A 13843-nucleotide genomic window follows, 5' to 3' on the forward strand; every position below is an offset into this window, starting at 1 on the left:
TATTGAGCTGAAATTATGTATATATATAGCTTTAATTTATCATGTACTGCTATAGATAAAGTTTTGACTTCCACAGTGATTTACCCATTCTTCACGGTTATGGCCCTTGAATTTAGGTGATAAGAGAATCCTTGGACTCTGTAGGGGATATGTATTGCTTTAGCAGTACTTTCACAATACTTGTTAACACATGAACATTTTGAATCTGCTTAACTATAGAAATGTCTGCAAATAATGGAATCAAAATAAAGGAATATGGGTCGGAGAACTTTGTGTTTTGGAATTATTTTTTTAATTTCTAAATTTAAGTAAATATTTAAAATTAAAAATGTTCAGTCTATTTACTCCTTGAGATTTAAATTTTAAACAATTTGACATAATATAAATATTGCTATATTTGGTCAAACTGTATTAATGTATACCACTGTCATTAAGGTGTACTTTTAAAAGCTGGGGTGGGCTGTTGCCCAGTTATGAAGCACTTGCCTGATGCACAGTCGGTCCAAGAACGATCCCTGTCCGTCACTGGGCTATTTCTTGTTCCAGCCAATGCACCATGACTGGTATATCAAAGGCCATGGTATGTGCTATCCTGTCTGTGGGACTAAGACTTAGAATTACCAAATGTTTGACATCCAATATATCAATGTGCTCTAGTGGTGTCGTTAAACAAAACAAACTTATAACTGAAAGCTTATCAGATGCACAAAGCCATTCCGACAAGTTCTGAAAGATGTTATTACAATCAGAAGTCTTCAAACACTTAACACAGATAACAAATTTTATAAACTTTATTATAATAAGTTGTTACGATTGGGGGAAGTCTCCAAACACTAACACCGATAACAAATTTCATAAACTCTGTTATAATAAAAAGTTATTACAATCGGGGCAAGTCTACAAAAACTAACGGGTAACAAATTTCATAAACTTTATACAGTTTTAATTTGATCATTCTTAAACTCGACATTTGGATGTTATATTAATCAATTATCTACTACTTTCAAAATTGAAAATTATATGGTGCAGTCCTGGAGGCCAATAGGCCTCTTGTTTGCATTTAAACTGCAAAGACTGGCCTTGGTGGCGTCGTGGTAGGCCATCGGTCTACAGGCTGGTAGGTACTGGGTTCAGATCCTAGTCGAGGCATGGGACTTTTAATCCAGATACCAACTCCAAACCCTGAGTGAGTGCTCCGCAAGGCTCAATGGGTGTGTGTAAACCACTTGCACTGACCAGTGATCCATAACTGGTTCAACAAAGGCCATGGTTTGTGCTATCCTGCCTGTGGGAAGCGCAAATAAAAGATCCCTTGCTGGCAATCGGAAGAGTAGCTCATGTAGTGGCGACAGCAGGTTTCCTCTCAAAATCTGTGTTGTCCTTAACCATATGTCCGACGCCATATAACCGTAAATAAAATGTGTTGAGTGCGTCGTTAAAACACATTCCTTTCTTTCTTTAAACTGCAAGGAGGCTGGATTTAGCTCACTCTGTTGAGTGCTCACATGAGATGCTTGTGTCGCAGGATCGAACCACCTCGGTGAATACATTGAACTGATTGGGGGGTTTTCTCGTACCAACCAGTGCACCACAACTGGACAAAGGCTGTGGTATGTGCTTTCCTGTCTGTGGGAAAGTGAATATAAAAGATCCCTTGCTGCATTAGGAAAAATATAGCAGGTTTCCTCTGATGACTGTGTCAGAATTACCAAATGTTTGACATCCAATAGCTGATGATTAATTGATCAATGTGCTCCAGTGGTGTTAAACAAACAACTTTTTTTTTTTTTAATTGCAAATGTGGGAGCTACATGTACTGTATATGAAATGTTAATTTCCAGAATGCAATATATGCCAATTTCCAAATTTTGGAGTTGCCAGTGAAAATATGCTAATGTTAGTACAACTCAGCAATATGATAATAGAGTTTCTGTCAACAAAATCTACAGGTACTCCCCATTGAGCAGGTGCTTAAAAGTGATTCATTTGATAAACGCTATATCATGTTGTAGTAAAATCTCAAAATTACATCCATGGATATATCACATTTTGAAATCTTCATATTATATACATGTAGATGTGCAGTATTAAAGGGACATTCCTGAGTTTGCTGCAATTTTTTATGATGTTATCGACTAACAGACTTTTTAATGATGGTAATTACATATCAAATATGTTTTTCTGCATAAAATATTAGTGGCTGTATATTAAACATGTTTCTGATCGTTCTAATATTTGTACTAGGTTAAATTTCATTTTATTGCCTAAAATGTTTGTTTTTTGTACATACAAATTTATTTGAAGACAAAATCCAGTTTGGGCTTCTTACAAATATTAAGACGACCAGAAACACATTGAATATACAGACACTGATATTCTAAACAAGAAAATATATTTAATATGTAAGTTTAATTGTAGAAATATTTTAGTTTTCGGAAACATCTTACAATGCAGCAAACTCAGGAATGTCCCTTTAATTATCTGTATTCCCATATGATTCAAAGGTAAATAATACATGTATATATAGAGGATAATAAATGAGTTGCCAGTTATCACATTTATGTCCTGAGTGAAATACATGTACTTTTTTTCTCTAAAAGCTTTAATTTTCTTTATCCAACAACAATGTACAAAGAGATGTAAACCACTTTATATACTGTTCTCAGTATTACTATAGCTTTGCATGTTATTCACATTCCCAGATAATTTGAAAAAGAGAAACGGTTCTCTTTGTTGTTCAAAACATCTGTAATGAGATTTTATTACAAATTTAACAATAAAAACAGATGTGTAAATGCAAACTCTTTAAACTACATGACGTCATTGTGTAGGTTTGCTAAACTGTGATCATGTTATATTTAGTACCGACAAAGTCATTAGTTTGTAATTATATTGTATGTTACATGAATGCATAATTTAATAATTTCTCACCAAGAAATTACGATTTTTATTTACCCCATTATGAAAGCCTGCTGGGGTAATAAATTATGATAAACCTGTTAATTTCCATATTTCGAGTTCTCATTAATCAGATAAAATGTGTTGAGTGCATCGTTAAATAAAACATATCCTTCCTTCCTCATCAATCGAAAACTAAGATCTTTTAGATTCAACTGATTTTCTTAACTGTTTAAAGATGTGATAAAAGGAAGGCATGGCATTATTGTCTTGCATTTACAATATGAAACGGTGAGATATAAGCATTACTTTTCCAATGGTGACAGTGTCGACGTTTGTGTTAAATGTTTGTATTTAGATGAGTTTCTCACACTCTAGACACCCTAGGTCAGTGAAAGTTGGTTTATTTTTGAACCTATGGATGTTCATCACAGTGCACCAAAAATGTTTATTCCATGAGATTCATGTACATATAAGATATAATACACAAAGTGATCTACATATTTTACACTTTAAATAGTAAATTTGATAAAAAAAATTCTCATAATACCTATCCCTAGTTATTACATGTACATAGGGAGAAGAAAGAGCTTTAATTTGATGCTGATACAAAAAATTGGTGGGTTTTTTTAAATCAATGAAAATAAACCATAGATACGACCGATATGACACTTAACAAATTTATGTTATATCTGTTCTGTTTTTAATACAATAACTTGGAATGTTTTTATCAATGTTTTGTAAGTGATTTTAAACATGTAATAAGATTTTCAGACCGTGTATATAGTATAGTGCAACATAACAGCAATATCTTATTCACACTACCTCCACGTAGTCAAACAATGATCATTCAGATTATACATGTACTTGTCATCATTATAAATTATGAATAATTCAGGAATGTCACTTGTTCCCCATACCATGTTCTTCATTTTCACAAAGTAACATAGGTTGCTTTATGACTGGTACAACAAAGGCTGGGAATTAGTGCATATAAAAGTTTCCTTGATCAGGGTTTCATGGAATTTTTTATAAAATTCACTAGCTATGGGATCAGTGATTACAAAAATTTACTAGCCACAATTAAAAATTTACTAGCCCAACTTTATTTTAAGTTAATACAATTTTACTAAATATTACAGTAATAATTGGATGTACGTGTGACCTAAAAAGGAAGATATAGCTTAAAACACTAACATTGGGGGCTTGAGGTGGGGGCAGCACATTCATATTTACAAAACAGACTTAACTACATTTGACAAAAACATTTCACTAGCCACCGGGCATGGCAATAGTAGTTATTTACTAGCCCAACACTGAATATCACTAGCCATGGGAGTGGGGCTACCATAATCTAGAAGCCTTGCCTTGCCTTGCTGTTTTATCAGTATGAGTAGTCTATGAGGTGGGAGAGGGTTTCCTCTCTATCCCTCTCAACAAAATGTTAAATAATCATGTGTTAGACACCTAATGGCCATAATTTAAAATGTGCTTTATCTTTTCCTTGTGGAATGCTTCTTTAATACCATATGTCTTGTGATAAAACAGTGTGCTAAGGTGTTGAACATTCATTTTCCTGGAAGGGCGTTTTTATCAATACACCCTTGTTTAATCAGCTCTTAATGGCAGTTGACATTTTCAAAATGAGTTACTGCATCCCCGACAGCTGTTGCACTTCTGACAATGTGAATGTGCACGCCACATGCACCGATATTCAACACACAAATAGAACTTACGGCAGGTGAGAAATAGTGTGCATCATGCATACCGTGTTTGCCAATTTTTTTTTTTTAATTCCAATATATGAAAGCCAACTCCAGTATCGTTAGGACTATTTCAATTAAATAATTCATGAATGTCACTTGTTCCACAAATAATCTTTTTCATTTTCACATAGTATTATAGGCTGCCCTGTGATTACATCAGTATACATGTAGGACAATTTGTTTACTACATACAGCATTTACTGAAATTTCCATCTCCAGTGTTAGGCATATCTCTCTGACTGGCATGGCCAGTTCTTCCAGACTGGTTATCACAGCATTTGAAAAGACTATAATTGTTGCAGTTTGTCTGTATCTTTGGCATGGATACTATAATTGTTTATTTAGCACTAAATGTGCTCTATAAGCTATAGCTACATGTATAAACTGGTTGTTAGTGTTGAGCTGGGTTCCTGCTTGGATTGGGTGACCGCTGAATTCTGCAAACATCACATGCCACATGACTGCAGTATCAAAGGTTAGGGTATGTTCTAACATGTCTGGCTATATCGCTTCAGTGCTGCCTGTTGAGAAGACGGCTACGTGGCAGACACAGGGTGTTTCTCTCACACTCGCCCAGTAGCATCTGTCCTCGGGGAATCTAGAATAAAAAGTCAAAGGTAAAAAAGTCGTAGAAAAAAAAACAACCAAAAAAAGTCACAGGAATAAAAGTCACAACTTTTATTTAAAAAATATATTAGCAATGAAAGACCGATCAAACACATTTTGTCACTGAGAGTTTTTGTCCATGTTCTTTGTTTTCAATGTTGGTGGTTTAAGCGGATGTTCTATCTGATGCCACCGAGAAATTCTGCCAGTGTCTTGTGGTCCTCAAGACGATTGACACAGGTTGTGACTGCTCTTGCAGCTGCACATAGTGTTGACGAACCTGTCGTTAAGGTGGGTTTCCAACCGCATCCTGATGGATGATGGTGCTCACTGTCACCTGCTCACGTTGAAACCATTCAATAACCCGCCAGGTTGACGGGTGGTAGTAGCCCACAAGGTTGAAGAACATGTTGCAACCTTCACACAAGTTGTTTGTAAGAGGATTATTGTTCATGGTGACGTCATGAACATTCACAGGACAGGAATGAACATTTTGTTATATAAAAATTGTGACTTTTTTCCTGTTTTTTTTTTTTTATACTAATTAAATTGTGACTGTGTTTTCCAGCCACCGTCCTCAGTAGTGTGACATCCCAGGCCTCGTAGTGTGGCATCCCAGGCCTCGGTAGTGTGACATCCCAGGCCTCAGTAATGTGGCATCCCAGGCCTCAGTAGTGTGGCATCCCAGGCCTCAGTAGTGTGGCATCCCAGGCCTCAGGCCTCAGTAGTGTGACATCCCAGGCCTCAGTAGTGTGGCATCCCAGGCCTCAGTAGTGTGGCATCCCAGGCCTCAGGCCTCAGTAGTGTGGCATCCCAGGCCTCCATCCCAGGCCTCAGTAGTGTGGCATCCCAGGCCTCAGTAGTGTGGCATCCCAGGCCTCAGTAGTGTGGCATCCCAGGCCTCAGGCCTCAGTAGTGTGGCATCCCAGGCCTCAGTGGTGTGGCATCCCAGGCCTCAGTGGTGTGACATCCCAGGCCTCAGTGGTGTGGCATCCCAGGCCTCAGTGGTGTGGCATCCCAGGCCTCAGTGGTGTGGCATCCCAGGCCTCAGTGGTGTGACATCCCAGGCCTCAGTGGTGTGGCATCCCAGGCCTCAGTGGTGTGACATCCCAGGCCTCAGTGGTGTGGCATCCCAGGCCTCAGTGGTGTGGCATCCCAGGCCTCAGTGGTGTGACATCCCAGGCCTCAGTGGTGTGGCATCCCAGGCCTCAGTGGTGTGACATCCCAGGCCTCAGTGGTGTGACATCCCAGGCCTCAGTGGTGTGACATCCCAGGCCTCAGTGGTGTGGCATCCCAGGCCTCAGTGGTGTGGCATCCCAGGCCTCAGTGGTGTGGCATCCCAGGCCTCAGTGGTGTGACATCCCAGGCCTCAGTGGTGTGGCATCCCAGGCCTCAGGCCTCAGTAGTGTGGCATCCCAGGCCTCAGTGGTGTGGCATCCCAGGCCTCAGGCCTCAGTGGTGTGGCATCCCAGGCCTCAGTGGTGTGGCATCCCAGGCCTCAGTGGTGTGACATCCCAGGCCTCAGTGGTGTGGCATCCCAGGCCTCAGTGGTGTGGCATCCCAGGCCTCAGTGGTGTGGCATCCCAGGCCTCAGTAGTGTGGCATCCCAGGCCTCAGTAGTGTGGCATCCCAGGCCTCAGTGGTGTGGCATCCCAGGCCTCAGTAGTGTGGCATCCCAGGCCTCAGTAGTGTGGCATCCCAGGCCTCAATCAGTCTAAAAGTTTTATAAGCACAGGCTTATAGTCTGTCCTGCACACAGAACGCCTTTTCATGCTATGGAATTTACTACAAGTTATTTATTTCTGAGCTGATGTTTTCTAAATTGCACACAAAAATAGTACATTTTTATTTCCAAAACACTTACTTTTCTTTTTATATCAAACCAAACTGAAATTATTTACAAAATAATTTTTGTAGGAAGATGAGTCAGACTATATATTTAAATACAAAAATAAGTTTCCTCATTCACCACTTGAAACATCAAACCTGAAATTGAAATGAAAACCCCCACAAATATGTTAATGGAATAAATTGCATTGCATCTGCTAAAAATGTTACTGCTAAAACTTTCATTTGCTTTTCTATAAACAGCATTTTCTTTAAATATTTATTTCAAGTTTCACTAAGCAAGCCCTACTAGGATAAATCTAGAAGTTACATAAATATTAAATATGCCACAACATGATTCTTGAACAGAATAAACTACATAATTCTATAACTCATATGACACTAAATAATTCTGTAGAAAGAAAAAAAGAAAGAAATGTTTTATTTAACAATGCACTCAACACATTTTATTTACGGTTATATGGCGTCGGACATATGATTAAGGACCACACAGATTTTGAGAGGAAAGCCGCTGTCGCCACTACATGGGCTACTCTTTCTGATTATTTGCGCTTCCCACAGGCAGGATAGCACAAACCATGGCCTTTGTTGAACCAGTTATGGATCACTGGTCGGTGCAAGTGGTTTACACCTACCCTTTGAGCCTTGCAGAGCACTTACTGAGGGTTTGGAGTCAGTATCTGGATTAAAAATCCCATGCCTTGACTGGGATCCGAACCCAGTACCTACCTTCCTGTAGACCAATGGTCTAACCACGCCGCCACCGAGGCCGGTCTCTGTAGAAAGTTAACGTTTCTGTCTGTTTATTAATCATTTCCTATGGGATGGCAAACATTTCTGAATCGTAGTCTTAGAGGAAACCCACTACATTTTTTTATTAGCAGTTATAGTGTCTTTTATATGTACTTTCCCACAGACAGGACAGCACATACCACAGCCTTTGGTATACCAGTCATGGTGCTCTGATTGAAAGAAAGAAATGTTTTATTTAACGATGCACTCAACACATTTTATTTACAGTTATATGGCGCCAGACATATGGTTAAGGACCACACACATATTGAGAGAGGAAACCCGCTGTCGCCACTTCATAGGCTACTCTTTTCAATTAGCAGCAAGGGATCTTTTATATGCACCATCCCACAGACAGGATAGTACATACCACGGCCTTTGATATACCAGTCGTGGTGCAGTGGCTGGAACGAGAAATAGCCCAATGCGGCCCACCAGCAGGGATTGATCCCACACCGACCACAGGTCGAGTGAGCGGTTTACCATGGGGCTACATCCTGCCCCCAGTGCTCTGATTGGGACAGAAGAAAATCTAATCAGAGAATGGGTCAACCGAGAGGGTACGATCCTAAAAAACAAACACCTCAGGCGAGCACTCTACCGACTGAGCTAGATATCAAACCTCTACTGATATGGAAAACCCTTACACTACATGAGGCACAGTGCAATTAAAAATCACACTGTTCGAAATGAGGCACAGTGCAATTAAAAATCACACTGTTCGAAATGAGGCACAGTGCAATTAAAAATCACACTGTTCGAAACGAGGCACAGTGCAATTAAAAATCACACTGTTCGAAACGATGCACAGTGCAATTAAAAATCACACTGTTGGAAACGAGGCACAGTGCAATTAAAAATCACACTGTTGGAAACGAGACACAGTGCAATTAAAAATCACACTGTTGGAAACGAGACACAGTGCAATTAAAAATCACACTATTCGAAACAAGACACAGTGCAATTAATAATCACACTATTCGTAATGAGACACTGCAATTAAAAATCACACTATTCGAAATGAGCCACAGTGTAATTCTGACAGTGACACTATTAAACAAGCCACAGTGTAATTCTGACACACTACTAAACAAGCCACAGTGTAATTCTGGCAGAGACACTACTAAGCAAGCCACAGTGTAATTCTGGCAGTGACACTACTAAACAAACCACAGTGTAATTCTGGCAGTGACACTACTAAACAAACCACAGTGTAATTCTGGCAGTGACACTACTAAACAAACCACAGTGTAATTCTGGCAGTGACACTACTAAGCAAGCCACAGTGTAATTCTGGCAGTGACACTACTAAGCAAACCACAGTGTAATTCTGGCAGTGACACTACTAAGCAAACCACAGTGTAATTCTGGCAGTGACACTACTAAGCAAACCACAGTGTAATTCTGACAGAGACACTACTAAACAAGCCACAGTGTAATTCTGGCAGTGACACTACTAAACAAGCCACAGTGTAATTCTGGCAGTGACACTACAAAACAAACCACAGTGTAATTCTGACAGTGACACTACTAAACAAGCCACAGTGTAATTCTGGCAGTAACACTACTAATTAAGAAAACGTCTTCAGCAAAAAACATGCTGTGGGAAAACAAATGAATATAGACCACAGGGAAAAACATGCTGTGGGAAAACAAATGAATATAGACCACAGGGAAAAACATGCTGTGGGGAAACAAATGAATATAGACCACAGGAAAAAACATGCTGTGGGAAAACAAATGAATATAGACCACAGGAAAAAACATGCTGTGGGAAAACAAATGAATATAGACCACAGGGAAAAACATGCTGTGGGAAAACAAATGAATATAGACCACAGGGAAAAACATGCTGTGGGAAAACAAATGAATATAGACCACAGGGAAAAACATGGAGAATTAAAAACTCCACAGCATTATACCGATTACCTTGGACAGTTGCAAGGGCGATTCTGAAAGTCACATTAGCCTGACACTATATTAATCAAGCCAGAGTGTAATTCTGGAACTCGCCATTCATTTTAATGTATAGGGCAGCATACACTATAATGAACATGTAAGTCTGTAACAACACATATATTGTACAGTCATTCACAAGCCTCAACAACAACAAAAACCTGATGATAAAAAAAGTATATTAAAACTTTAAAAAAAAAAAAAAAAAAAAAAAAAAACATGCAATATCTGATAAAGTAAGGTTAGACAGGGCCCAGTACCAACTGATATGTCACAATCAGAGATATATATTCACACATTGCTGTATCTGGGTGATGTTACACATGTGAAATGAGTTCAAATGAAACATGAATGATACTGGTGCAAATAAGGTGTAAAAAGGAAGCTATGATAAAGGACATGCATCAGTGGACAGAGAAACACCCGAAAACATGACAGGCTGACTCCTGAAGAGAGGAAATATAAGGAAATATTTTATTTAACGACGCACTCAACACATTTTATTTATGGTTATATGGCATCAGACATGGTTAAGGACCACACAGATATTGAAGGAGGAAACCCGCTGTCGCCACTTCATGGGCTACTCATTTCGATTGGCAGCAAGGGATCTTTTTTATGCACCATCCCATATACAGGATAGTACATACCACGGTCTTTGATGTACCAGTCGTGGTGCACTGGCTGGAGCGAAAAATAGCCCAATGGGACCACTGACAGGGATCGATCCCAAACCGACTGCATACCAAGCGAGCGCTTTACCACTGGGCTACGTCTTGCCTCCCCGAAGAGAGAGACAGAGAGACAGAGACAGAGAATGAGAGATAGAGACAGAGAATGAGAGACAGAGAGACAGAGAGAGAGAGAGACAGAGACAGAGAGATAGAGAGACAGAGAATGAGAGACAGAGAATGAGAGATAGAGAGCGAATGATATGTTGCAGTTACAACAATTATTAATTGTATGACAATGACAATGTTGTGCAATTAACAGTTCTTTTCCACAAACAACATCAATGTTTTGCCATTCACCAGATTTGTCATTCACTATCATCTAAGGCATCATCTTGGCCAGAGAATCTGATGCCATCCCAATCCTACAATAAACAGAGATCAGATAGCACACACTGAAAGAGAAATGGAGGGCAACTAATACCTGATGTCAATAGGTGCTTAACAAACTCTGTCCAATGTCAAGTGCAAACTTGTATACTTGGACATTGGGAGCGGGACATAGCCCAGTGGTAAAGCACTTACCTGATGCACGGTCGATCTAGGATCAATCCCTGTCAGTGGGCATTGGGCTATTTCTTGTTTGTTTTGTTTAACATCCGACACCATCAGTTGGCACATTGATTTATTAATCATTGGCTGTTGGATACTAAACATTTGATGATGTTGACAGTCTCAGAGAGCAAACCCACTACAGTTTTCCATTAGTAGCAAGGGGTCTTATATATATGCATCATCGCACAGACAGGATAGCACATACCATGACTTTTGATAATATACCAGTCATGGTACACTGACTGGAACGGAAACCAGAGTAGAGAAGGAAGGTTGCTTTTTTTACCACTCTACCAGAGTAGAGAAGGAAGGTTGCTTTCTTTACCACTCTACCAGAGTAGAGAAGGAAGGTTGCTTTTTTTACCACTCTACCAGAGTAGAGAAGGAAGGTTGCATTCTTTACCACTCTACCAGAGTAGAGAAGGAAGGTTGCTTTTTTTACCACTCTACCAGAGTAGAGAAGGAAGGTTGCTTTCTTTACCACTCTACCAGAGTAGAGAAGGAAGGTTGCTTTCTTTACCACTCTACCAGAGTAGAGAAGGAAGGTTGCTTTCTTTACCACTCTACCAGAGTAGAGAAGGAAGGTTGCTTTCTTTACCACTCTACCAGAGTAGAGAAGGAAGGTTGCTTTCTTTACCACTCTACCAGAGTAGAGAAGGAAGGTTGCTTTCTTTACACATATTCAATTAAAACACAGTATTATGGTCTGTCTGTTCTGATGTTACTTATACTATTTTAAAACACTTTTAATTATAATGTATACAGTATATAACACAAAACAGGAAATATTGTGTGCAAAGAATAATATATATACCGTACAGCAAAAGCCACAAAATTGGGGGGCACAGTGGCCAACCCCCTATTTCTTCCACTGGGTAATAAAGGAGAGAGAGAGAGGGAGGGAGGGAGAGAGGGAGAGAGAGATTAATTAAATAAAAATGCATACCAAATTCTTACTATACTACTGTACAGGTTATATAGATCTCTATAACAAATTGTCAGTTTTCATCTATATACTACCGATTCACTGATTACAATTCTTCAGTGGACTTAAAGGAATGCTCACGCAAGGCTTTTGGGCTGGTATGCATTTTCAACGATATAATGCACATTATTGCTTAATATCAACAAGTATATTATTACATTTAATTAATAAAGTGGTTAAATGTGACAGCTGTTATATATAACAGGCGCAGCCATTTTTTTCTATCGCAGTGAATATGCCCTCTGGCGAGCCGGTGGTTACGTAATACTTAACGCGTCATGTCAGTAATTAGTCTTAGAACGGAAGAAACAAACGTATCTGATTTTTTAGTAATGATGAATGAATGAATGAATGAATGAATGTTTAACAACACCCCAGCACAAAAAATACATCAGGTATTGGGTGTCAAACCATGGTAAATGCAAACAAATAAAGTGATGAACATCATTAAGAGAAAAATTCAAGAGAAAAATAAAAAAATACAAATATCATAGATAAAATTAAAATTTAGAATAAAAGTCAGTATCACATAAAAATTGTAATAAAAGTTCTGGATGGAATCAGAAGGATTAATTCCATCACTTTTCTTTGACCAAATATATCTTTTTCTAATTTCCTTAAGATGAGTACACTCCACTAAAATGTGGCGTACAATCAGAGTACACTGACAGAGATCACACTGTGGTGGAGGATCTTTCTTCAAGATAAATGAATGGGTCAAATAAGTATGACAGATGCAAGCATGACACAAGACTATTTCATCCTTCCTGCACTGTCTATAGGAGGACTGCCACTCTCCTAAGACTGGCTTGATAGCATTAAGCTTGTCCGCAACCGTACCATCCCAATCAGTTTGCCAAGTCAAAAAGATAAATTGGTTGATACAATGTTTAAAATCAGTATAAGGCACACCAACCCTGGCATGAAGCAAATCCAAAGGAGACTTTCTGTAATAATATTCATCCCAATAAGCCAGCAATAAGTATATATTATTTTTCAATACAAAATAAACCATCATTGTCAAAGTGGTCACAATAACTGTATCATGTTTTGTCCATGCATTAACCTATGTACTGAAATGATAAACAGAGTGTTTTCTTAATTAATTGGTCTATCGTGTAGTTGCCTCCACTGGTGATTCCTGATTGGCAGGTGTATATTAGGCAGGTAACCAGACAAAGCAATTAATTACTGCCATCTAGACACAAAAATACATACCAATATTATGAACATCACAGGGTATGGTGAAATAACCTGCCACCCCTAAAATGGTAACAGACATTATCAGCCGTCATGCTTTATTACTGTAAATAATTCTGTAAAACTCTTAAGTAGACTTTTCCATCTAAAATCACAAAATGGCTGCCCCCAGTTACATGTAGCAGGAATAATCACTGGGTTTTTTATTAACTCTAAAATTAGACATTTTTCAATGTCAGTATGTGTTGGTGGTCCGGGTATGCATCTTTCTAACACATAAGGCTCTTGTTTGAGTTGTCCTCCCCTTTAATTACAGTATGGGTGGGATGTAGCCCAGTGGTAAAATACTCATCTGGTGTGCAGTCAGTCTAGGATCGATCCACAACAGTGGGTCATTGAGCTATTACTCATTCCAACCAATGCTCCTCAAATGGTGTAACAAAGGCTGTGGTATGTAATATCATGACTATGGGATGTCATATAAAAGATACCTTGCTGGTAATCAA

At 38.9% G+C, this 13843-nt stretch overlaps 1 long non-coding RNA gene across 1 annotated transcript in view; it reads right to left on the minus strand.

Annotated features, from left to right (window-relative positions):
- Window positions 1–2367: 2367 nt before the first annotated feature.
- LOC121390559 overlaps window positions 2368–13843 on the minus strand; it is an 83073-nt gene continuing 71597 nt past the window's right edge. The window contains exon 3 of the long non-coding RNA XR_005960228.1: window positions 2368–5262. This is a non-coding gene — a long non-coding RNA (uncharacterized LOC121390559). The remainder of the gene's footprint in view (window positions 5263–13843) is intronic.

This window comes from Gigantopelta aegis, chromosome 15, assembly GCF_016097555.1.
Source record: "Gigantopelta aegis isolate Gae_Host chromosome 15, Gae_host_genome, whole genome shotgun sequence".
Classification (NCBI taxonomy): domain Eukaryota; kingdom Metazoa; phylum Mollusca; class Gastropoda; order Neomphalida; family Peltospiridae; genus Gigantopelta; species Gigantopelta aegis.